The following is a 26346-nucleotide window of genomic DNA, read 5'->3' as shown; positions in this document are numbered from 1 at the left end:
CTCATTGCTCGTGCGCCGACTAGAACGCCACGTTCAAACTCACTTAAATATTGGTAAACTGCCATTGTGGCAGCTGTGACCGATCTAACAGCTGCGCCAGACACTTGTCTTACATAGGTGTTGCCGACCGCAGCGCTATATTCTGCCTGTTTACATGTCTCTGTATTTGAATATGCATGCCTGTACCAGTTTCTTTGGCGCTTCATTGTATATTCTTCATGCTTAGATATTTGCAACCCTCTGCCGTTAGAGGACTCCGAATTATAGCATGTAACATGACGGTGTATAACTATGGCAGTGCGTGAGAAACAGAGTAGTGTAATCGAGTTCGAAGAGTTTGTCCACATATGGAACACCCTCTCCTTTAATATGGCAATGCTAGACCAGACACGAACGCTGTAACATTTGCAACAATCCGATGCCTTTGGTTCACTGACATCAGACATCCTGCATACAGCACCAGCTTGGCCACACACAATTTTCAATTGTTCCGAAAACTTAAAGACCACCTTACGGGACATCACTTCGTTAGTGATGAGAGGCTAGGTCGTTACTCCGTCAAAGAAGACAGACTTTGTACAGTGTTAGTGTCAACAAATCGGTCTCTCGTTTGGAGTAATGTGTTCGTCGCCTGGGTAACTACGTTGAGAAATAGATATGTAGAAATGAAGAACAGAGATGTAGAACATTAATAGTCTGTTCCATTTAAAAAGCTTCAAGAGTTTTGAGTAAGAAATTCAGAAGTATTGTAAGTAGGCTGTTTAGGTTTTTTTATTGGCAACGTTACGTAGCGGTCTGTTTGAGAATCACTGGCTGTGCTGTGTGCAGTCTGTGGCTGCTTTGCATTGTTGTAATACTCGCCATTGTAGTGTTAGGCAGCTGGCTGTGAACAGCGCGTAGCGTTGGACAGTTGGAGGTGAGCCGCCAGCAGTGGTGGATGTGGGGAGAGAGATGGCGGAGTTTTGTAATTTGTCATGAACTGCTATATATATGATGATATCAAGGTAAATACATTGTTTGTTCTCTATTAATATCTTTCATTTGCTAACTATCCCTATCAGTAGTTAGTGCCTTCCATAGTTTGAATCTCTTATTTAGCTGGCAGTAGTGGCGCTTGCTGTATAGCAGTAGTGGGAGAAACGAAGATTATTGTGAGGTAGGTGATTTAGTGATTTGTGAAAGGTATAGTTTAATGTTAGTCAGGGCCATTCTTTCTGTAGAGATTTTTGAAAGTCAGATTGCGTTGCGCTAAAAATATTGTGTGTCAGGTTAAGCACAGTCCTGTAAAATTGTTTAAAAGGGGACGTTTCAGTATTACTTTTCGGTACGTCCTCATATAGTTATCTTACTACCATGATCCACAGCTTTTAGGATTCATGGGAGAAAAGTGTGAGTTGTATATAACATGATCGACGTTTTCGGAATTCATGCTGTTAGAGATACGTCAATACGAATACTGCAAATTCTGCCCGAGTCGGACACAAATTGCGCACGGGAAAGAAAAAGTGGCTACTGACAAATGTATTACGTGCTCAGTGTCACTGACTTATTCCGCTGAGAATAAGAAACTGATGCAATACGGAACTACCGAGTCGTTACGGAGCATGAGGGGAAGTAGAGGGACGAGTGAGCCTTTCCGTTACCCTGAGTCCGCTGAGAATAACGATTTAGAGGAATGCGCAAACTACACGAGTCGGCCCGAGTAGGGCACGAACTGCTTCCGGGTGAGAAAACATGCGATTAACGAAACGTTTCAAGTAGTAACGAAACGATACTTCGATTATCGTGGATTACCCGTTATCCAGTAACAATACGTACGATATGCACAGAAAATTGCACAGCAAAGATAGTGGTTTAAAAATGGGCACGAAAGACGTATTGCGTTAGCAGATCCAGTGAATGCCTGGCTAGCATAGTGTGATGTCCTCTTCCCGGCGGACCAGACCTTACGTACTGCACATGGTCGTCCGCAGAAATTTTACCAAGAGGGAGCAACATTCTGAAACTACCATTTTTGAAAAGTTTTGCAGGAAATACACAAAAATTATTGTGTCTCACACGTTCATTAGTTATCCTGTCAATATTTTGGAAGTAAATTATTTTATGCCTGAAAGGTAAGAGTATTTCATCAGTATCTTATAAATAGTTTCTGAACTTTGATGCGCCTTTTTGATTTAGCGATCTACGATTACATTACCATATCATTAAGTTCTGCGCATCCAACTAGTTAGGAACAGAAGTTAGAAAATAGTCACAAAAATAATTTCGTTCACTTAACAGTAATAGGTTATCAATGAAAATTGAAAATCCAAAAGTGAAAAAAGGTCAGATCGATTAAAAAAAATGCCCTAGAATATCAACAAAAATAAATAGCAAAAAACATCCAGTAATAATACTGCTCAAAGTGCAGAAATAAGAAATATACTAAAAATACATATTCAACTTTGACGCTATCTATATCACATTCTGTCATGTTAAATGATGTTTCACGCCTTCTAATTTCTAATGTTCTTCGGCGTAAAAAAAGGTGATACAGAGTACCATGTAGGCTCTAACAAATGTTGAAAACCATGCGTTTTGAAAGCTAAATTTACTTGGGTAAAGCGTAACCTTAGGGACAATATTCGAGCAGATGAATGTTGAAATCATTCCATGACTTCATTTTGCACTGCAGTGCGCGCCGTATAGCTTGAATACGTACCAACTCCTGGAGAGCATATACCTTCGATATTGAAAGTTCATAATGTTTTCCCTCTCTTCTAACGCAGAAATTAGCAGCTTTTCTTTGCGACTGATGCATTTAAGTCCACATTGAGCGTGTTCCTTAGTCTACTACGGTCTCCATGACGAATGCTTTTTCATCAAGCCTTGGCAGGTCTTGTTTGTCCACCGATACTTACCCCGTGCTGAGTACTCCAATTATCTCTTTCTGTAGCTGGATGAGAACTGTGCGAAGTAGCGACATAGGAGAGTTGGTGATTCCATTTCTACAATTTCTTATAAGGCTCACATCTGGCATGACCGAAAAGCAGCGGCGAAACAGCCATCGCGACAAGAAATAAAAAACGATGTAATTTCCCGTAGATATACTGGCAACTAAACTAATCAAAGCTGTGTAGTACTCGCTAAAGCCACAGTGTCTCTCCTCAGCACTTGACAGTTCTAAGTATGCAGTGCAGCAGAATAATTACAACCAATTATCTCCAGGAATACTTGAAAAACCGCTAATGAATAAAAGCCTGTACCCAGATTCGTGGTACTGTAGGTTGTAAACACCAGTTTCGGCGGTAAGTCAGCCGTACCACTTAAACTGCCTTCCATACAAAATACAAATATTGGCCAAAAATACGAGCACATTCTCTCGCGATAATCTACGACCTACCTGTCCGTAGAAGTATCTTCCGCGCTAACCGGCCGAATGTGGTCCTAGCAGTGAGCTAACAAGCTCTCGCGGGCGCCAATAAAGCGTGGAAGCTGCTGCCACGCGAGGATTACATAATCTCAGCCTCTGGCGCTGCTACGCGATGTTGTGCAATAGTGACTGCGCCAATGCCACTACACTGACGGGAAACTTCTGCAACAAATTATTTAGTAAAAGAAAAAAAAGGAGGGAAGGCTAGGATTTAACATTCCATCGACGGCAAGGTCATTAGCGATGTAGAACTCCATCTGGTAGTCTAGCGCATGACTTCCTTAGCAGACATAGAACACAATTGCGCAATCATTTTATTCCCATAAAGACGCACTCCAGCAAAGTCACGTTGGCGTACTCCAAAGATCGTCGCCAGTGAAACTTAAATATTTCTCATGTCGCAGAGGGATATGGAGGTCGACCAACGAGCAGTAGGAAAACGTACTGGAGAACGGTCCTGTAAGTGATATGCAAAAATACGTAATCGAAAAAAGGATAGCTGAAACTGTGGTATCACACATTGATACCACCATACCAGCATCTTCAAGTTGGCAATGGAATCTCAAGTTTCCATCAGACACTGACAGCAGTAGTGTGGGATCCAGCAGACCCAATGGTGTGTATCCACTGAGCCACGCCTCCATCAGCTCTGGACTACGAGGACCTCTGCTGCCGCAGTATAGGATGACCAGCGGCAATCATTCTGCCCACTCGCTCTTGGAGCCTCTTCACTAAAGGACAGATGCTGTCCGGCTGCAGCACTGACTTCATCGTTCATGCTTGCTACAGGCAGCCTCATTCTGATTGACCTTGTCGTATCTGGATATTGTCTCTTTCTATATTATTCGTAATGAGTCTTTGTACAGTTGGAGAAATACAAGTTAAGTAAAGCTCCTGTTTACTGTGCTAACTTGTTCGCTTATCATTTCTGCTCCTGCCCAGCTTCCCTGTGACGACAGTTGCCACACCACTCTGTAGCTCATCTCTCCTCGCCATTGTGTACGAAGTCACAAACAAAAGAATGAACAAACACCTTTCAAGTAATGGCGATTACTTTTGAAATAACAAACAACCTGCTTCCTTTTCTTTCCGTCAGTCTCGTTTTCGTTTTACTGCCCCTACACATTCAGTTATAGCGACGATATCATGGACCGCCAAGAGACAACAAAGTTATTTAGATTTCATTGTATTAGGTTTAGGACTTTAACACCATGCATAAGATTATACACAGTGTGAGTAGTCTTCAGTAACATACTCCTTATAAATGTTATTTCCTACAATTTTGCCACATCTCTGTTATAGTGCTGCTCACATAACACAAGTGCAGAAGAAGTAAGTGTACAATGACTATCTTCACAGAACTACTAGCCATTTCCCACTGACTTCGTCCATGTATATGTTCAACACATGTATTGAACATACCTCCTCTTCCCCCTCTCTGCGTTCACCTCTCCTTCCTCTGTCTGTCCACCTCAGCCTGCCACTATCTGCCTATCTCCTACCCAGTCTCTCTGTCTCTTCATCTCTTCCTCCCTCTCTCTTTGCTCATTTCCTCCAGCCCCTCTCTCTGACCAAATCTTCTTATATCCTTCTTCTGACCACATCACCCTCCAATTCTCTCTTTCCATCTTAGCCTCCTCCTCTTCTGTTTCCACTTGCCCACTACGCCTCTACACCTTCCACCTGCCTCATGGATCTCCCCCCCCCCCCCAGCCCTAGTCTATCCATTTCCACTTGTTTCCAGCCAAGCTCATTGACCCTGAAATACAGTTCAGTAAAGCAGGCCACTACTACTCTCCCACCGAGCGAGGTGGCGCAGTGGTTCGACACTGGACTCGCATTCGGGAGGGCAACGGTTCAATCCCGCGTCCGGCCATCCTGATTTAGGTTTCCCGTGATTTCCCTAAATCACTCCAGGCAAATGCCGGGATGGTTCCTCTGAAAGGGCACGGCCGACTTCCTTCCCCATCCTTCCCTAATCCGATGAGACCGATGACCACGCTGTCTGGTTTCCTTCCCCAAAACCAACCAACCAACTACTCCCACAACACACCTGATCTACAGGGATGATGATGATGTTTCGTTCGTGGGGCACTCAACTGTGCAATTATCTGCGCCCGTACAAAGTCCCAATTTTTTCACAATCCAATTATGCGACTGTCACGAACGACGAGGACAACACAAACACCCAGTCCCTGGGTAGAGAAAGTCCCCAACCCACCAGGTAATTGAACCTGGGAGCCCATGATCCAGAGGTACCAACAGTAGCCACTAAACCACGAGCCTCAGATGCAGGGCACACTACACATCAGGGGCATGAAATCATTTATTTGTCCCTGACATATAGGCTGCAGCTCTAAGCAGGTCGATGAATCAGACCTATACTACTACAACAATTATGTTATGCAGGGCATCCTACATGTAAGGGCAAACAAAACTTTTCTTAGTCCTGACAAAAAGGTTGCCCTGCAAACACATTGATGTGGCAGACCGATACTGTTACCACATAATAAACATCTCATGCACATAGCTTGTATGCCATGAGCTAGAAAAAGCAAGTTTTGCCTGCATCTCCATTCCTGTTGGAGCTAGGAGGTTATAGGCCCCACAGTGCTAATACTCATGAGACCCGCCCTTTCTGTTCCAAAGTTGGAACATGTCTCCACAATATCCTTTCTTTCAGGAGTGCTAGTTCTGCAAGGTTCGCAGGAGAACTTCTGTAAAGTTTGGAAGCTAGGAGACGAGGTACTGGCAGAAGTAAAGCTGTGAGGACGGGGCGTGAGTCGTACTTGGGTAGCACAGTTTGTAGAGCACTTGCCCGCGAAAGGCAAAGGTCCCGAGTTCGAGTCTCGGCCCGGCACACAGTTTTAATCTGCCAGGAAGTTTCAATTTTGCTACGTCCACTAACCTAACCCTCGAGAAAAAATGGCGGGAGGTTTGAATTTTGGAGGGAAAATAGGTCGTTTGGGCTACATCCACTAACCTAACCCTCCAGAAGAAAAAATGGCGGGAGTTTGAATTCCAACACGATATGGTGTGCTTGTCATTATTATTTATTATCATTTATTAACATTCATTACCATTGATTATCATTTATTATCCATTATTATTATTATTATTATTATCATTATTTATTATTATTATTATTGGCCTACCTCCACTAGAAAATTGCGCCAAATTCAAATTCCAACACGATAATGTCTCGAAAACTGTACTTCTATTTTTTATTAATTATTATCATTTATTATTATTATTTATTCAAGATGTCCGATTTTCTCGGCCAGAAAGCCATTTGCGTTACATCGATAACAAAAATCTATCACAAGTTCAAATCCCAACACCATAATCGATCACACCGAACTTTCACGGTCACTTATCTTTTTTCACTCGTAACCTATCAAAATCGCGTCAAATAATAAAGTGCACTTATATTAACCTAAGTCACGTCAATTGATTTTGCAGGGGGAAAGGGACTGAAGTCTTTATTTCAAGCAGTACCGTCATCACTTGTTCTCCAGCACAATCAGTACACATCTTTGAGATCGCAGCAACGCCCAATGCAGTCGCTACGATGTCCGCGCTCCAAGTGAATTAGTTCAAATCGTCGCCACCCCTGGCCCCGTCCCCCAGGCGCCACGGTCGCCGAGTGAGCGGCCGCATATCCCCGCGCGCCACAGGTGAGGGAGCGGACCGCTACCGACGGCTGTCACGGGAGGCGGCTGCTCGCACGCTGGGGGCCGGCCCGCGCTAGCCGCTGGACCAGCGATTGCTCCCCCGCCGTAAACATGTTTTCGCTGGACACGCTGGAACATGTCGAGGTTGACGTCACAATGGATGGCCGTTCGATCCAGCACATGGTGGACAAAGAAGACACTCTCACACTTTTGGCGGCTAGGTTGTTTTTCTGGACAGGTTCAAGCAGGTCCATATTCACATCAGACACCCGCTGATCGGTCAGCGTCCCACCACGTCCGCGTCCCACCAGTCGCGGACAAAAGAACACGTTTCGCGCCAAAGTTGTTTTCGGGACACTGCAATCTCCCCTCACGTCACACAACGGTCTGAGATGTTTGCTACAAGCTCCAAAGTTAAGTTCTATCACATGACCCACTGAAAGCTATTCTTTATTATTATTCATATCATTTATTATTATTGTTATTCATTATCACTCACTATCATTTATCATTATTCATTATCATTCATTATCATTTATTATTATTATTATTATTATTATTATTATTACTATCCGACCGAGAACGCTGTGCTACACTTTTGGTGCCAAAGTTTGTTCAACAGTTAAATCCGCCATGACTGTACAAGAGCACATTTCCTCGCTAAGTTAGTTGACTCTCTCTTGGGCATACGTTATAACCGGACATGCGCGGTGCGGACGTCCAACCGCTTATGTCACACACCCTCTATCGCCCCCTCAATACATGCGACGGACATAGTCTTCTGTAAATACACTAACACCCATATCGCCCATCTAACCTATCAGTTACCTAAGTACTTAATTCCATTTTAATTTTAATCATATTAAATAATTCAATTTACAATTTCACACACGTATGCAAAGGTGCTCAACTACCTACTTTTAGAGGACCACCGCCTCTTCCTAAGAACCCTCGCCGAGTTTGAATTCTGTCAGCAAATAAACCCCAGTTGCACTTTCGCTACCAACCTAAGAAAATTGCGCGTAAAGAAAGGGCACTTCTACTAACCTCAGCCACCCAAGCGCCACTTCCTCCTAGGAACCCTCGCCGAGTTTGAATTCTGGCATTAAAGATAGGTCGCTTACGCTTTCGGGACCGATCTAAGAAAATTGCGCGTAAAGAAAGGACACTTGTACTAACATCATCCACCCAACCACCACTTCCTCCTACAATCAGGCGCCAAGTGCGCAATCTGCCAGTAAACAAACGCTACTAACGTAAGAAATTTGCTGAAAACGATGCGTACCAGCGCTTCCTAGGGGGCAGTTGGTAAAAGGGCTCAGACCATACTAGGCTGATGGAAGGAGGAAGGAGTTTACTTTATTAATTTGGGAGCAATTTATTTACGGATGGAGTATATGTATCACAGAACACACACTCTGACATGCCCCACACCATACAGACCTTCAAACTACTCCCACATAGCTCATTTATAATGCTCTAGACACATGCTTGCTCGTTGTAAACAGTTAAAAATAACTCATAGCACAGCCTACAGACATGCGAACCGCTCGTAAATAATGCAAAACATTTACCTCCAAATACCCAAACAACTCCTAACTTTCGCAAATAATTTCAGTCCAGACCTGCAAACTGCTCCTAAATAATACACCACAATGATGTGTAGACACGCTAAGTACTCGTAGACTATTCAAATGGCTCTGAGCACTATGGGACTCAACTGCTGTGGTCATCAGTCCCCTAGAACTTAGAACTACTTAAACCTAACTAACCTAAGGACATCACACACATCCATGCCCGAGGCAGGATTCGAACCTGCGACCGTAGCAGTCGCACGGTTCCGGACTGCGCGCCTAGAACCGCGAGACCACCGCGGCCGGCGTAAACTATTCAAATAGCGCATATGAAGACCTACCGACCCAATCCCGAAATAATGCAATCAACGCGCTCAAGCACAGTCCATTGAGTACACAGGAGGCAGCGATAACTGACGTATACCTAAGATCTCGAAACGCGCACAGCCCCTGCTCGGACTCGTCAAACATGAAGTGGTGGCAACTCCGTCATACGTAACACCTGTGAAATTCCTATCCAAATACGTGCTCATCTACATACACGTGCTGATGTGATTGGGCGGGGGATGTATTATATAAAATTAAGCGGAAACAGAAGTGTTTATCAGAATCATGTATGGTACGACACAGTACACGAAAGGGAAAATATCAAGATCAGTATCGATTTCTGTCAAGTGGAGTTCTGTAGCTATCTATTACTGTTTTTTATAAAATATTTTTGTATTTGATATTTTGGAGAACTCTGATGGTGAGTAAATTCCGAAGCGTGTCATATGAGCAATAAGGTTACTCCTTCCCTGATGTCTGACTTTAACCTCTGCAATTCTCTCAGCTTGAATGCAGAACCACTAATTGATTAACATGTTGCTCGTTCTACATCTCTAAAGGCTATTTTTCTTGATGGGATAACACTAAATGTCAGTGAATTACTCAGTATTGTGGTTTTCTCTGGAGAAGAATTCATTGGAAATTATGATATTCGTAACAGAAGACCTCTATTAACATGTGGGAGTAGCAATTCGATGTGAATATCGTGCAAACCTGTCATATTAAACTGAATGAAGTTCTATGAAGAAGTTGAATGTACGTAGAGGGACGCATCTGTTGATTCCTAAGTGAATAGCGGAATACTCTTACATAACATTTCAAAATCGTGTTTATTTATAGTTTTGTAGCCGAGCTGATAACTGAAGCACACTATCGGAAAAACTGCTACACCAAAAGCTAATTAATGTCGAGTAATGAAATTTAGCGAATGCATTTGCCTAGGCAACACTTTCAAGTGGTTCACATTGCAAGATAAGCCACAGGAAATGTGAAATTCTGGTACATTAATATCCTATTCAACAGGCAGAATGTTGAATGAAAGCATTCAAATGTGCATGCATTGTATTGTACAGGTTCCGGATCTCAGTTTGTGGGATGGAGTTCCATGCCTGTCGCACTTGGCCTGTGGGTACAATGACGGTTAATCCTGATTGTAAATGATGCTGAAATTGGCGTCCGATAATGTTCCACATGTGCTCGATTGGAGACATATCTGGCGATCGACAGGGCCAAGGCAACATGCCAACACTCTGTAGAGCATGTGGGGTTACAGCAGCGGCAACTCGGCGAGCGTTATCCTGTTGGAAAACATCCTCTGGAATGCAGTTCCTCAATGGCAACACAACAGGTCGAATCACCAGACTGACGTACAATTTTGCAGTCAGGGTGTGTGGGATAACCAAAAGAGAGCTTCTGCTGTCATACGAAATCGCATCGTATACCATACTACCAGGTGTAGGACCAGTGTGTCTAGGACACAGATAGGTTAGTTGCAAGCCCTCACCTGGCCTCCTCCTGACAAACACACGGTCGTCACTGGCACCGAGGCAGAACCAGATTTCATCATAAAGATACAACAGACTTCTACACTGCCCTCCAATAACCTCTCTCTTGACACTACTGAAGTCGCGAACGGCGGTGGTTTGAGATGAGTGGGATCCACGCTACAGGGCGTCTGGCTCGGAGCTGTCCTTGAAATAACCCATTTGTAACAGTTCGTTGTGTCACTGTGGTGCAAACTGCTGCCCAGATTGATGCTGCAGATGCAGTACGATGCACCACAGCCGTACACCAGACATGATGGTCTTCCATATCGGGAGTGCCACATGGCCGTCTGCAGCCCGGTCTTCCTGCGACTGCACTTTCTAATGACCATCGTTGCCAGCAATCATGTACAGTGGCTACATTCCAGCAAAGTCTTTCTGAAACACTGCAGAAGCAAAATGCAGCTTCTCGTAGCCCTATTACACGACTTATCTTGACAATTATCTTCATATTAACCTTAAACCACACTCATGCACCATTCATACTGCTAAAACACATTTATAACATTTTACGAGGTGCATTCAAGTTCTGAGGCATCCGATTTTTTTCTCCGGACTGGAAAGAGATAGAAACATGCGCATTATTTTAAAATCAGGCCGCGTTCGTTGTCAATACGTCCCAGAGATGGCAGCACTGTACGGAAGATGGAATTTTACCGCCAGCGGCGAGAATGAGAACTGTTTTAAATACTTAAAATGGCGACGTTTTCCTTACTTGAACAGCGTGCAATCATTCGTTTTCTGAATTTGCGTGGTGTGAAACCAATTGAAATTCATCGACAGTTGAAGGAGACATGTGGTGATGAAGTTATGGATGTGTGGAAAGTGCGTTCGTGGGTGCGATAGTTTAATGAAGGCAGAACATCATGTGACAACAAACCGAAACAATCTTGGGCTCACACAAGCCGGTCTGACGACATGATCGAGAAAGTGGAGAGAATTGTTTTGGGGGATCGCCGAATGACTGTTGAACAGATCGCCTCCAGAGTTGGCATTTCTGTGGGTTCTGTGCACACAATCCTGCATGACGACCTGAAAATGCGAAAAGTGTCATCCAGGTGGGTGCCACGAATGCTGACGGACGACCACATGGCTGCCCGTGTGGCATGTTGCCAAGCAATGTAGACACGCAACGACAGCATGAATGGGACTTTCTTTTCGTCATTTGTGACAATGGATGAAACGTGGATGCCATTTTTCAATCCAGAAACAAAGCGCCAGTCAGCTCAATGGAAGCACACAGATTCACCGCCACCAAAAAAATTTCGGGTAACCGCCAGTGCTGAAAAAATGATGGTGTCCATGTTCTGGGACAGCGAGGGCGTAATCCTTACCCATTGCGTTCCAAAGGGAACTACGGTAACAGGTGCATTCTACGAAAATGTTTTGAGAACAAATTCCTTCCTGCACTGCAACAAAAACGTCCGGGAAGGGCTGCGCGTGTGCTGTTTCACCAAGACAACGCACCCGCACATCGAGCTAACGTTAAGCAACAGTTTCTTCGTGATAACAACTTTGAAGTGATTCCTCATGCTCCATACTCACCTGACCTGGCTCCTAGTGACTTTTGGCTTTTTCCAACAATGAAAGACACTCTCCGTGGCCGCACATTCACCAGCCGTGCTGCTATTGCCTCAGCGATTTTCCAGTGGTCAAAACAGACTCCTAAAGAAGCCTTCGCCGCTGCCATGGGATCATGGCGTCAGGGTTGTGAAAAATGTGTACGTCTGCAGGGCGATTAAGTCGAGAAGTAACGCCAGTTTCAACGATTTCGGGTGAGTAGTTAATTAGAAAAAGTCGGAGGCCTTAGAACTTGAATGCAGCGCGTACATACACAAAAAGACATAATAACATTTTATGAAAATACTAGAACAGTTTATGAAAAACATTCTATTACTTTAGTGCTCTCTAGTGGGCAAAATCGAAACTAAATCACAGTCCGCTATCCAATACTGTCATCTATCGGCTGATACATAAACTACGTGCGCGTCCAGTCTCGCGTCACCATCTGTCACTATCCAGCTGTGAGACACATTTCACACTTAACGGCCTCCAAGGCAGGATGGGTATACGGCGCTACGCCTCACACTACGCCCAAGCTGAATAACACATGATGGTCACTGAGAATCCCCAGGTAGTTCCACGTAACTGGTAAGGGATGTCCAAGCTAGGTTCATAGGTGTTGCTTGAAGGTCCGTGTTCAGTGCGTCTTTGTCGCCTTACGGCATTCTTGACTAAATCAACTCAGCACGTCCAGTCTCAAAGGTAACTAACGCTCGTGACCGTTACTCCGTTTATTTAAAGCAAACCTCTATTCCGTGCTCATATTGACGCTGCGACTACGCCGGCCGGGGTGGCCGAGCGGTTCTAGGCGCTACAGTCTGGAACCGCGCGACCACTACGTCGCAGGTTCGAATCCTCCCTCGGGCATGGATGTGTGTGATGTCCTTAGGTTAGTTAGATTTAAGTAGTTCTAAGTTCTAGGGGACTGATGACCTTAGAAATTAAGTCCCATAGTGCTCAGAGCCATTTGAACCATTTTGCTATGACTACCATTTCTATACGACTGGTGCGAAGTACAAACAGACATCATCTTTCAGATGTAAAAACACGCCTATGACCTTTCGTTTATGTCACACAGCTGCTTTTTGTTGCTACTATTTTTTTCCATCGGTGTATTTATTGGTAATACTAAGGAACTGTAGAAGTTGGAGTGAACGCTTAAAACCTGTAATACATTTGTAGGAAGCGTTGTTGAAAAGTGAAGTACATCTGTAAAGGAAAGCGCGACCAATTCAATAGTACAGTTCCAGCTTTTGGAATGCTTATTAAATGGTTCAAATGGCTCTGAGAACTATGGGACTTAACTGCTGTGGTCATCAGTCCCCTATAACTTAGAACTATTTAAACCTAACTAACCTAAGGACATCACACACATCCATGCCCAAGGCAGGATTCGAACCTGCGACGTAGGGGTCGCGCGGTTCCAGACTGTAGCGCCTAGAACAGCTCGGCCACTACGATCGGCAATGCTTATTAAGTAGGCGTCACTGCAGACATGGAAAGATTTAAGGGACACTATTAGCATCGTAATATTAAGCTATAGGCCACACAAAAATGTAGTAGAAGGACTCAGGGAACTTAAATTAGTAACCCTTGGTAGAAAGACGACGGTAGTTCTCTCATGTTGAATAAATTTAGAGAAGCGGTATTCAAAGAATACTATGCGACCATTATGCTGTAAACATCACATATGTCTTGTAGGGAGCATTAGAATAATAGCTGAGAAATAGGACACTTACAGAGGTATGTAGATATTTATTTTTTTCCTTCGCTCATATTGGACATGCAGATTGAACAGGGTAGATAATCATTATACAGGGTGTAAATTTTAAGTTGCCAAACCAGAATAACTCGAAAAATAAGCTTCACACGAAAAAATATGTAGACTCCAAAGTTGATTATTTTCGAGGGGAACATCTGCTGGTGCAAAAATTAGCCCGCCACCGCAGCCCCTTGGGGGTGGGGTGTGCGTCAACTTTAAAATTTCTAATGGGAACCCCATTTTCTTATTTCAGTTGTAAGGTGTCAGACAAATCCAACACCTTCAATGAAAACCCTGACATGATAAGCAAATCCAGTAGTATGTCACATAGCTCCGAATAAATCGTGACATTAAATTAACCAAAGTAATACGAGTAACGCGTGAGCAAATGGAATACCACAGACTAACACAAGAATGCCTAAATGCATGTCATACCTTCCCACCGTGAGACAGGCACAGTTCTGAGGGGAGAAACGAGAACAGAAGCCAAGAGCAGAACCGTATTAAGCTGAAGGCCCTACGATAAGGGAAGGACACCCACGTCGCCAGCTAACCGCTAGGACCACCCCCCAGCCCATGTTAATAGATAGAGCCCTCCAGAAGAACAGTATAGATCTTACGATAACACTAAAAGGACCACACCAGCTGCAGGTTTTAGTGTGAGACTTTTTCACGTCTCTGTTACGTCAGGACCACCCCCCAGCCAATGTTAAAAGATAGAGCCTTTCCAGAAGAACAGTATAGATCTTACAATAACACTAAAAGGACCACACCAGCTGCAAGTTTTATCGTGAGACTTTTTTGCGTCTCTGTTACGTTGCAAATTTTAAAAACATTGCCCCACCACGAAAAGTATAACGTTTCTCATTGGATAGACAGAATTTTTGCAGGCGGAGCTTAAGGTTAACATTGAGACCCTGATTGGTCAGATGAAATCACAGCCAGATAGTTTTTTTTTAAACCAACTTCGGTAAATTGTAGTAAGGAGAAGTTAGGAGAGAGTTGCTTCCGAGACGGAGAGGTGAGCGGAGCTGTGCTGCCCGCCGCCCCCTAACGAACACCGACAAGGTAATGAACGGACGCGATGCCGCATAACAGAGCGCATAAAGCTTCACTCAGAACTGCAGAAATCTCATCTGTTACACCCCATTTTTGCGTAATATTAGTGTCGATCGTCAATTAAAGTTCATGGTGTTCACATTTGCCACTTGAAGTAAAAATCTGAAACGCGATGATTTTTATGTTATATAGTTACTGAGAAGCCACAACAGCCACTGTAATTTACGACAAGTTAGATAAGTAATTAAAGATAATTGAGGGTCACTGTAGACCATTTTGATAGTTTTCTCTTTTGTGAAACTTAATTTAAACCTAGATTATAGATGTGATATGGCATCCTTCGATCCATTGTAGAACTTGGAAACCCATTCAGGGAATATTCGTTCACATTTTTGTTGAACGCAGTTGGTTTTCATCATCCTGTATTAAAACATTTCCTTTTATCAATAGTGCAATTTATAAACAATATTTTGTGAGTAGAATAAAAATTCCAATGGTAAACTTAACTGATTTTTCGACGTTATTTTACCAGCTAACTAAAAATAGGAAAGCCTTGAACCCCTTCTACTAAATTTAGTTAGTATTAAGATTCTTTTACAGGGAGTGCAGTGGAGCTGACGCTGAAATTATTAAGTATTTGGTTATATCATCGCTAGTCTCACTGAACTCTTCTGAACTCTACATGTCATGTGTGGTCTGTCGTCTCCTTAGCAGCAACAGGTCCCAGGTTCAAACTAGTCAATTCCCTAAGAAAACACGCTCAGAGCGTCGTTGCGCGAAAGTGGTAGGGAGACACGATATAGAACAAACAGACACCACGCAGAATGTTAGACAGTATCAGATTCTACATAAAAAACTACGTACATTTTGTCTTAAACCTTTTTTTTAATTCTTGGTAGTTGGTGCTGTTATTCAAGAAAATCCAAGTTCTCCTTTTTGCGCGGAAAACGGTTACAGATAAATAAAAAATACTTATTTACTTCGTAAATTTTGATTCGCTAAAACTAAAACTCTCCCTCTCTTCCCATAGAGTGTGATTTGAGAGAGAGGAATTATAGTTTTTCAAATGTTGACCCAAATATTAATTTTTTCCGCAGAACCGGATAAGTTTTGTTTGTTTCGTGGTCATGAGGCCACACAACTTTTAATTTGAAAGGGTACAGTACCGCCCAACATTGAAAATAGGTACGAAATTCTTGTCAGAACAACACATTTTTTGTGTAAAAGTAACTCAATTTCAATTAATACAGCGAAGCCGGATACCAGTGTGGGAAAGAATGACAATTTATTTATTTAATTGATCACATGTGCACTCCCTCAAAATAAATCCCTACATCCAGTTTGGTGAGATCTGTGAACTGAATGAATGTATGGTCGTCTGCTAACCACAGATAGTGAATGGGAATATATGATCATCTTTGAGTCGATCCTTTGGCTACCTTTGGTGGGACCAAAGAGATGGAAGTTACCAGAGCTTTGGGCGTCTGAAATGTGGCTGACCAATAAGGTAGCAAGGTGCTTCTCCCACTTCGACAGAGGTGCGAGAGAACCGGAATACGGCCATGTTTCGGCACTTCTGCCGCTGGACCTTCTGCTGTAAAGACCTGTTTTTTGTTGTGCTCCGTAATGAAAGAGTGGAGGCATGGTATGGATGTGGAATATTTAAGAGTAGTTAGAATTAATAATTTCTCTTCCTCAGGAACTTTTGTGGGGAGAATTAAATGTGAGGCAGGTAATTTTAAGGGGATTGTAGTAAACCAACGGTCACAATGAGACCACGTGTAGTTATAAGTTGAGATACTTCCGTGTGCTTAATTTAAGCTGAAATAACTAGCGTATGTAGGATAAGCTGAAATATTTAAGAAATAGCGTGTGTATCATAAGTTGAAATATTTAAGAAATATCATTCCGTGTGACGCTAAATTTAAACTCTGAGAGAGAATCAAGGTGAGTCGGCCGTCTTTCCAGCATCGCCACTTGGCTTGCATTGCACAGGAAGACGTGCGTTTATCTCCAGAATTCAGAGTAGGAAAGTAGAATTACAAAGTGGGGCAGTGTCATGTGAAACTGGGATAAATATTGATTGAAGTGGGAAAGCGGAAAGTGATGATGTTGTAACAGTTCTTTGTGTAGTATTTCATATTGTTGTGTTGTGTATGTCATGTAATTTGGATATGTGTGTTTTGTATGGGAGTAGCAAGGTAGTTTCGAAAGATTTGTGGGTTATGCTTGTTCCTTCTGTATCGCTCGATCTGGAGGAAAGTTTCGTGAGGATGATTGTGAGAGTCGAAGTGTGAGGTATAATAAAAGATCCAACATCCTATCCAGGAAGTGCACTGTTGCGGTAAATAGATTACGAGACCATAGTATAGAGGTTCACTAATGTAAAGCCGTGCCCATTGGGCCGAAATTCTCATATGATATTGTCGTAGGTTGTAGAATTTGTGTGTTTAGGAATAAATCAAATAGTGAAAAGAAAGAGATTGGTGTCCTTTTTCATTAAATTGTATGTTGTCATAATGTCCCGAATTTATATAAAAGCCGTTAAATCAAAGACAAAAAGTAAATGTGGTATTGCCAGTGCGTAGTGTGCAGTCAGAGTTCTATAAATCACTGATAGTCAGATGCGTGTTTCCGTTGCGTGTTATTCACACAGGAGGATAATTTTGTAACTAAATAGTAAGATACGAGAATTGATGTTATTCGATAAATTAAGGAAGAATCCACTCGCTTGGCAAACCACTCATCTTGCAGGCCTGACTGCTTGATGCCACAGTATGAGAAAGGCAAGTGGGTGCCTCTCATTAATTTCGACCCTGCCAGGATTATTTTTGTTAGGATATTTTTGCTGCCGGAATTATTTTATTCCAGGATAGATTTTGTTAGGATATTTTGTTGTTAGGGTTTGCTGTTAAATTTTTTTATTTTTTTGATGGAATATATTGTGATAGCGCTAAGAAGTAAAGTTTTTTCTGTTTGCAATTTCTTTCTGGATTGGTGAGGATCTTTTGTTTTATTTTATGTAATTAATTGCTATATCGCACAAGGCTGGAAGATCGTTTCATAATTTTTTTTTTAGCGTAATGTCCGTAGTAACTAGGTCGCAGTCGAAAAACGTAGCCACAATGGAGAACAGCGATTCTGGCGTGAACGTAGCAGTGCAGCAGGAAGTAGGTGATGACCATGGGTTAATGAGAGGGGACGGCAGGCACTCCGAAGAGGCTGTTTTGTTCAGTGGACCGCTGCAAGGGGATCCTTTGTGCGGCGGGCTTTGTTCACAATCGGGTCTTTTCCCGACGATGCGGGCGAGCCGAGACTACGCCAGGTGTGTAGTGAAAGTGCAGCTACCCTTAGCGAAGCTACGGTTTCTCAGGCGAACGAGGTGAGCGCGTCGACGGTAGCAAATGATAGTGGGCTACTGCAGTTTTTACAGAGGATGGATGAAAGATTAGAAGCGATGAGTAGAGATAATGAAGCGATGAATAGAGATATTAACGAAAGATTAGATAGAGATAATAAGAAAAAAGATAGGGAGGATAAGGAAAGAGATAGGGAGAATAAGGGAAGAGATAGGGAGAATAAGGAAAGATTGGAAGCGATGAGTAGGGAGACTAAGAAAGGATTGGAAGCAATCAATAGAGATAATAAGGAGAGAGATAGGGAGAATAAGGAGAGAGATAGGGAGAATAAGGAACGATTTGAAGCAACTAAGGAAAAATTGGAAGCAAATAAGGAAAAATTGGAGGCAATGGATAGGGGAAATAAAGAGGCAATGAAGAAGCTACACACAGTTATAGATGAGCGTCTGTCCGCAGTTAATAATTGGATAGATGAGGGGGAGAAGAATCTGGGTGCGGTAAAGCAAGTATGTGATGCCGTGAAAGAAAAAGCTAATAATTTGGAGGTACAAGTATTTGCAATAGAGAGTGATGCTACTGAACGTAGGGACGTTTTGCCGGATGAGCGAATCAAAGAGGTAGTGGTCAGAAAGAATACGATTAGTGCAGATGCAGAAAAGATCAGTACAAGAGGCGAGACAGGTTCTGACAGTACGCAGCGAGAGGTTTATGCCGACCAGGAGGAGATACAACCACCATTACAGTTTAAAGAGGCACAATTAGAAATAAGTAGGAAACATAGTGAAAAACTAGCACAGTTGCAATTAGCGTGCAGTAGCGAAGGTGACACACCACCAGGTAGATTGCGGGAGGAGAGTGAGACAAACTCAAAAAGCGAAAATAGGCAGAAAGAGCAAGACGAATTCACAGAGTCAGAAGAACGGTTGTGTCAGATAAAACAGGTGGCAGACTCAACTGGGTATAGTCCAAGGCTGTCTCAATTTCAGGACTCATTACCTTCATTGAGGGGACTGCTCCGCAAAACGAAGTTTGTGTATAACTATTTGAGGGACGAGGCTAGAGCGAAAATGCAGGAAGACCTTAAAGACTGTAGTAGCTATTTAAATGAATTCTGGTCGAAAAGTAAGGGGGACCAGGTTACGCAAAGCATATTGATGATGCCAAATCGTAACGAATGTGGTATAAGGGATTCAGTGTCATGCTATCAGGAGATGTTTAGACGAAACAGGTACTTGGATGTGACATACGAACCTGGGGAGCTCATTAGGATTTGTATAACGAAGTTTCCAGTGAGATTGCGCAGAGGTATAGTGATAGCAGGCAGAGGCGTAGACGATTCTGCGTCATTTCAACACTTGGGTAATGAGAGCAATATCGTGAACGGAGACACGACTCATAGGTCAGTTAGTGTCGAGGGTAGGAACGGCAGAAACTGTCAGAATGACAGGAGAGCATGGAATCCAGGCATTTCATTCTTGTCATAATGGATTCAAGAATAGGAGAAACTAATCCAACATATCAGCCCTTAATATCTTGCTCTTAAAACACATGCAGCTGGCACTGAAAATTGTCTATGTAGCAGACAAACTCTACTAATATGTAGGAATGCAAATACCATACTTCTGATCAAAACGGCAGTAATTGAATCTGTTAGGCTGGTATCTCAGTAAAATTTGCAACTTTTTATTTCGAACAGTAAAGTAAAAGAGCGGTTTCTTCAAAGAATCCAGTTGCTAAAATGTTATGTAATAATGCCAATGAGTCCAGTTTAATTAGTGTGATTTGATTATTGTAGATACTAAACATGTAATGTAAGAAGTAAACATTGTGATCGAAGTTTTTAAATTAGATGCCATCTGATCTATAGTATGTCATTGTCGTGGTGACAGTTATAATGAAGTGCTGTGTATGGTTGTTTGGAATCTGGTGTTAGGGAAAGAGGCCACTAGCATCAAAGTTACTAACACTTGGGTTGCCCATTTCTCCCAGCTTGTATATTCTCTGCACACATTTAATTTTCGTGTAAGCACAGATTCCTAACTAGCAAATTCTTTACTGTGTATAGTGGACCATTCAGAGTGAGGCGTATTGTTCATGAAAATGCTGTACTGATTGAGACGATCAAGGGAAAACAATCTCGGGGGCTTCATCACATTTCTAACATCAAATTATGGAAAAGTTAAGGACAGATCTAAGGTAGGCAATTTATGGTAGATAGTCAGTGTATTTATTTGTGGTGTGTAACGTTGTGCAAGGTCAAATCGAACATAAGAATTTTCAGGCGGGAGGTCAGGAAGTATGACGGAATAGACTGGTCAAATGAGTCATGAACAGGAGTCGACAGAGTGGTGTATGTACGTATTTTTTGTCGTATGAATAAGGATCAAGCAGAAACGACGTGATGAAAGATGGTAGATAGAGAAGCGACGTGATAAATAGTAGTGGATAAAGGTGGTATATGAGGAGAAAAGCGACGTGAAGCAGTGTGATTATGAAACAGTGGTAAATAAAGGTGAGTAGAATTGAATAATGTGGAGATGTCTTAGATGTATGTTACAGAGAGGCCTGTGTATGCTGCAATAGAGATTGATGCCAATGATGAAGGAAGACCAGGAAATGATGGAGTAATGGACGGACGGAGAGCCGAAATACGAATGAAGAGATGAGGACAACTGCACAATGTGAAAGGACGTAAAGGGAGTATGAGACCCAGATGGTGAACGTTGTGGAATACTGACGTAAGATGTAATATAAGTGTAGATCTAATTCTTAGCATAAAATTAGCGATTTGGGAAAAATAATATTTTTTGTTGTTGTTGAAGCCTGGTACCAGTATAACTAATCAAAACGGTACCAAGAATGTGTACAGTTATTTTTGCAGGTCGAATAATTTGTGTATTTTTTGTTCTTAGATGAAATGTCGCAATTCTAAGTTGGTGTTTAGCACAATGATTAATGGGTAAAGCGAATGCGGAGGTAAGCCGATGGAGAGAGGTGCCAGAGTGAAAGGACGAATTTGGAGACTGGAAAGCTATCTCCGAAGCAGCTTCATGTGTTATGGGGTTGAGTATAAGGGAGCAAAGGTATGGTATGTTGTAGTGAGTGTGGTGGTGTTAAGGTTAGCTGACTTCTAGACCTATTCTGTTAGTGTATTAATGGATTGAATGAGAAGGAAAATGTGATGTCTGGTGAATGAGAGTCGTAGAGTAGTGTGATCAATGCGCACACTCCTGTAAAGGGGATTCTACCAATCTGTCACTAAAACATTATTATGTATTGTTTGATTGGGATGAACCTCGATGGCAGGTCAGGATCTGACATCATGTGGATGGTTCATACATGTCCTAGAAATGTTGTTATATATAATAAAAAGGTAAAATATATAGAAAGATACTAATTTCAGTCTGTCACAAGCACAAAGGTGCATTGTATGTTGTAGATTTAGAGTCATCAGTTTCTAAAATGTTTGTTGTGTTAGGATGTTAAAGTAGTTTACTATTTAATAACATGTGGTAGGGTAATTGTGAGCTATGTAGATTATTCTTATTTTTTGTTAGAACACTTTCAAGGGGTATTAATTTCAGTCTGTCACAAGCACAAAAGTTCATTGCATATTGTAGTTTTAGAATACAGTTTCTAATATTTTCACTGTGATAGGATGTTAGAGTAGCCTACTATTTGATATTGTAATTATGAGCTGTATAGATTGTTTATTATTCCTTTTGTTTTTATTTTACACTTTCATGTTTTGTATGAGGGACGACAGGTACAATGAATAGCACGAGTGTGGGCTGTCTATAGAAAAGAGATAAATGTTGATGTTGTATGTGTAGAAAACTAGGGTGTATAATTTTATGTTTTTTAGAACAAAGATTCTTTTATTACCAATGTATGTAATAGATCATACATGTAATGAATGAGTATTTAAATAATGTAAGAATATCCTTTTGTCTGTAATGTTGCGAGATGCACGGAAGGTCTGGCTAATTGGGTGTCGTAACGCCCATACCGCCAACGGGCCGAGCTGACGTCGCCATGGCGACAGGCAACAGAGCCGCGGCACTCCCCACTCCACTGTCAGACGAGGTACACTCCACGCGCCCGCTACAGCAGGTCAACGGCCTGGGGCGACACGCACGTATCACTGGCCATTCATGAGTTCCGCCACCCTTACGACTGGGGAAGGTATCCCGCGGAGGCAACAGCGGGTGGTTTCTTCTGCTCAACGGCGCGCGCAGCGGCGACACGGCAGAATGGACGGAGTGCGGCAGAGCCCGGCGAGCATTTTTTACCAGCAGCTATTAACTTGTACTGGACTGTGGAGCAGTGAAACAAAATGACTGCGACTTTCTATAAGGTGGAAAGTGAAGGACTGGTGATTCCACGTTGTGAGTGGTGGAAAAGATTTTGTCTTTAGCAGACAGGATGATTGTTTTGTTTTGTCTTGACCACTGAATGGGGGGATCCATAAACTTTTGGCAGTGACTTGTTAAGTGTGCTTTGTGAATTGCATGTGGGACACTAGGTATACTTAGAGGACAGTTGTCGTTTGGTGAACAATTATTGTATGAAGGCAAGAAACTAGAGTGGGACATTGGCATTTGCGTCTGTAGTAGGAGACATTTCTTGAATTGGCGCGGGAATAAGTGCTGTTTGTTGAAACTTACGACTTTTAATTACACCATGAACTGAAAGGACAGAACCGTGGGTAATAGTAGTTGTAGGGCCATTTTTTGGACGAACAGATTCGTGTGGATGGTACTCTGAGAGTGACTATGACATTTGTGTTTAATGAGAGATACAGTTTACTGTTCAGTGCGTGTTCAAAATGCCGAATTGGGTGACTCAAAGACTTTCGTCCGGGTAACCATGGGAGAGCTTTGACACCGAGACAGTGGTTCTAGGAAAACTATCAGCAACTTTTTGACCCCAAGAAAATCACAGAATGAAATGTTTCCGTGTGACTCGCAAGATAGGGAATAATGTATTTGTAATTGTGTAAATGTTTGTTTATATGTTTCATTCCTGAAAGGACAGCAAGCGTAATTGTATTTTATTAATATTTGTGTTTAGAATAGTTAGTGTTTGTTTTTTGTCTGTTCTGGGTTATCAAGTTCACGTAGCATGTTTATTAGAATATTTGGTACAATGATGCTCTAATTATAAGCCAGTGGCGTAATACTAACGTAGCGGTTCATGTAGCATTGATCAGTAAGATTGTCACAGGGGACAAGAGTTTGCATTGCACAACAAATATCGGAATTAACTGATGTGTTTTGATGTCGTGCATAGTAATAATCTTGTTGGTGTTTTGACTGAAGCCACTTATTTTTATTATCACAGTGGTGACATTTCACATTAAAGTGTAACGAAGGCTAGTCGAAATGCAAGTTCTTGTCGTCTATATGTGTGACAACAGAGAAATGAACAGTAGAGTAAGATAAGAGAGCTACTGGTGGATTCAAGCACTTATTGCTAAACTATTTACTGCGTGTATTGATCAAAGTTGATGGACTGACTAGCTCAGCAGCAGGTATTTGTACTGATGGACAAGGATAAGGTTAAACTCACTGTCGAGTAGTTGTGGCAATTGCTTAGGTGATGATAGTTAATGAGGTATGACATGATGTCTTAGACGAACTATATTACGTAACCAGTATGTAACTTGTGGTATATTTCATTGTTTTTCTTTTCAGTTTTGTTTCGCTGTAGGTTTGAGGTATATTTTAGAGTAATGGTATGGAGCCTGACATTCTACGTGTAACTAGTGTACGAAATTTTTCTCTTTTGTTGATTTTGTTTTGTATTTAGACTTTGCAGTGTAAGGGTTTTTACAGCGCAATTTATGAATGTCAGATTACTTGCTCTGTGTTTGGACGGTGAGCTATTTAAAATTTCATGAGTACAATTAGTATTTTTTTATTTGTTTTAGAATTATTGAAATTTGGATTACTCATAAAAATAACGAAGATCCCAGTAACTAAAGCAAATTTTTATCTCAATATTATTTTTTCATTTCTATGATGTGATGTTTTATTTGTCATGTGGATTGTTACATATTTGTATGTGTACGTTACTCCGGATTGTGGAGAGTATAATAATGCAACAAGTGTCAATAATTTGGTCGTCTATTTGAGGTCACCAGGGGCTAAGGTCTCCTCCTGGTTATTTTGATGAATTGCTACGTTTGTTTTAATACAGTTTTCTTAAAAAAAAATGTTCGGAACTACCCTCGAATTGCAAGGATAGTACCGTGCCATTTTTTTCTGCATGGGTAGCCGGTGGTGAAAGGGTACAGTACCGCCCAACATTGAAAATAGGTACGAAATTCTTGTCAGAACAACACATTTTTTGTGTAAAAGTAACTCAATTTCAATTAATACAGCGAAGCCGGATACCAGTGTGGGAAAGAATGACAATTTATTTATTTAATTGATCACATGTGCACTCCCTCAAAATAAATCCCTACATCCAGTTTGGTGAGATCTGTGAACTGAATGAATGTATGGTCGTCTGCTAACCACAGATAGTGAATGGGAATATATGATCATCTTTGAGTCGATCCTTTGGCTACCTTTGGTGGGACCAAAGAGATGGAAGTTACCAGAGCTTTGGGCGTCTGAAATGTGGCTGACCAATAAGGTAGCAAGGTGCTTCTCCCACTTCGACAGAGGTGCGAGAGAACCGGAATACGGCCATGTTTCGGCACTTCTGCCGCTGGACCTTCTGCTGTAAAGACCTGTTTTTTGTTGTGCTCCGTAATGAAAGAGTGGAGGCATGGTATGGATGTGGAATATTTAAGAGTAGTTAGAATTAATAATTTCTCTTCCTCAGGAACTTTTGTGGGGAGAATTAAATGTGAGGCAGGTAATTTTAAGGGGATTGTAGTAAACCAACGGTCACAATGAGACCACGTGTAGTTATAAGTTGAGATACTTCCGTGTGCTTAATTTAAGCTGAAATAACTAGCGTATGTAGGATAAGCTGAAATATTTAAGAAATAGCGTGTGTATCATAAGTTGAAATATTTAAGAAATATCATTCCGTGTGACGCTAAATTTAAACTCTGAGAGAGAATCAAGGTGAGTCGGCCGTCTTTCCAGCATCGCCACTTGGCTTGCATTGCACAGGAAGACGTGCGTTTATCTCCAGAGTTCAGAGTAGGAAAGTAGAATTACAAAGTGGGGCAGTGTCGTGTGAAACTGGGATAAATATTGATTGAAGTGGGAAAGCGGAAAGTGATGATGTTGTAACAGTTCTTTGTGTAGTATTTCATATTGTTGTGTTGTGTATGTCATGTAATTTGGATATGTGTGTTTTGTATGGGAGTAGCAAGGTAGTTTCGAAAGATTTGTGGGTTATGCTTGTTCCTTCTGTATCGCTCGATCTGGAGGAAAGTTTCGTGAGGATGATTGTGAGAGTCGAAGTGTGAGGTATAATAAAAGATCCACCATCCTATCCAGGAAGTGCACTGTTGCGGTAAATAGATTACGAGACCATAGTATAGAGGTTCACTAATGTAAAGCCGTGCCCATTGGGCCGAAATTCTCATATGATATTGTCGTAGGTTGTAGAATTTGTGTGTTTAGGAATAAATCAAATAGTGAAAAGAAAGAGATTGGTGTCCTTTTTCATTAAATTGTATGTTGTCATAATGTCCCGAATTTATATAAAAGCCGTTAAATCAAAGACAAAAAGTAAATGTGGTATTGCCAGTGCGTAGTGTGCAGTCAGAGTTCTATAAATCACTGATAGTCAGATGCGTGTTTCCGTTGCGTGTTATTCACACAGGAGGATAATTTTGTAACTAAATAGTAAGATACGAGAATTGATGTTATTCGATAAATTAAGGAAGAATCCACTCGCTTGGCAAACCACTCATCTTGCAGGCCTGACTGCTTGATGCCACAGTATGAGAAAGGCTAGTGGGTGCCTCTCAAATTATCAAACCGATCAGCTGACAATCTAACTAACTAACCAAACATCCTACTTACTAACGAGTGAACTCATTAACTAAAAGACTAACTGACCCACGAACCTAATTTCTTATTAGATTCGGAGTAATCGCTCTT

General features: G+C 41.9%; 1 protein-coding gene across 1 annotated transcript in view; it reads right to left on the bottom strand.

The window, feature by feature from the left end:
* Nucleotides 1–3467, bottom strand: part of LOC126199212 (UDP-glucosyltransferase 2-like) — a 156755-nt gene extending 153288 nt beyond the window's left edge. The window contains exon 1 of the mRNA XM_049935991.1: nucleotides 3383–3467. The gene's annotated coding sequence lies outside the window, so the exon portion shown is untranslated. The remainder of the gene's footprint in view (nucleotides 1–3382) is intronic.
* Between the last annotated feature and the right edge of the window lie 22879 nt (nucleotides 3468–26346).

The sequence above is a fragment of the Schistocerca nitens genome, chromosome 8 (genome assembly GCF_023898315.1).
Source record: "Schistocerca nitens isolate TAMUIC-IGC-003100 chromosome 8, iqSchNite1.1, whole genome shotgun sequence".
Lineage (NCBI taxonomy): Eukaryota > Metazoa > Arthropoda > Insecta > Orthoptera > Acrididae > Schistocerca > Schistocerca nitens.
This window is presented reverse-complemented; position numbering and strand designations above follow the sequence as displayed.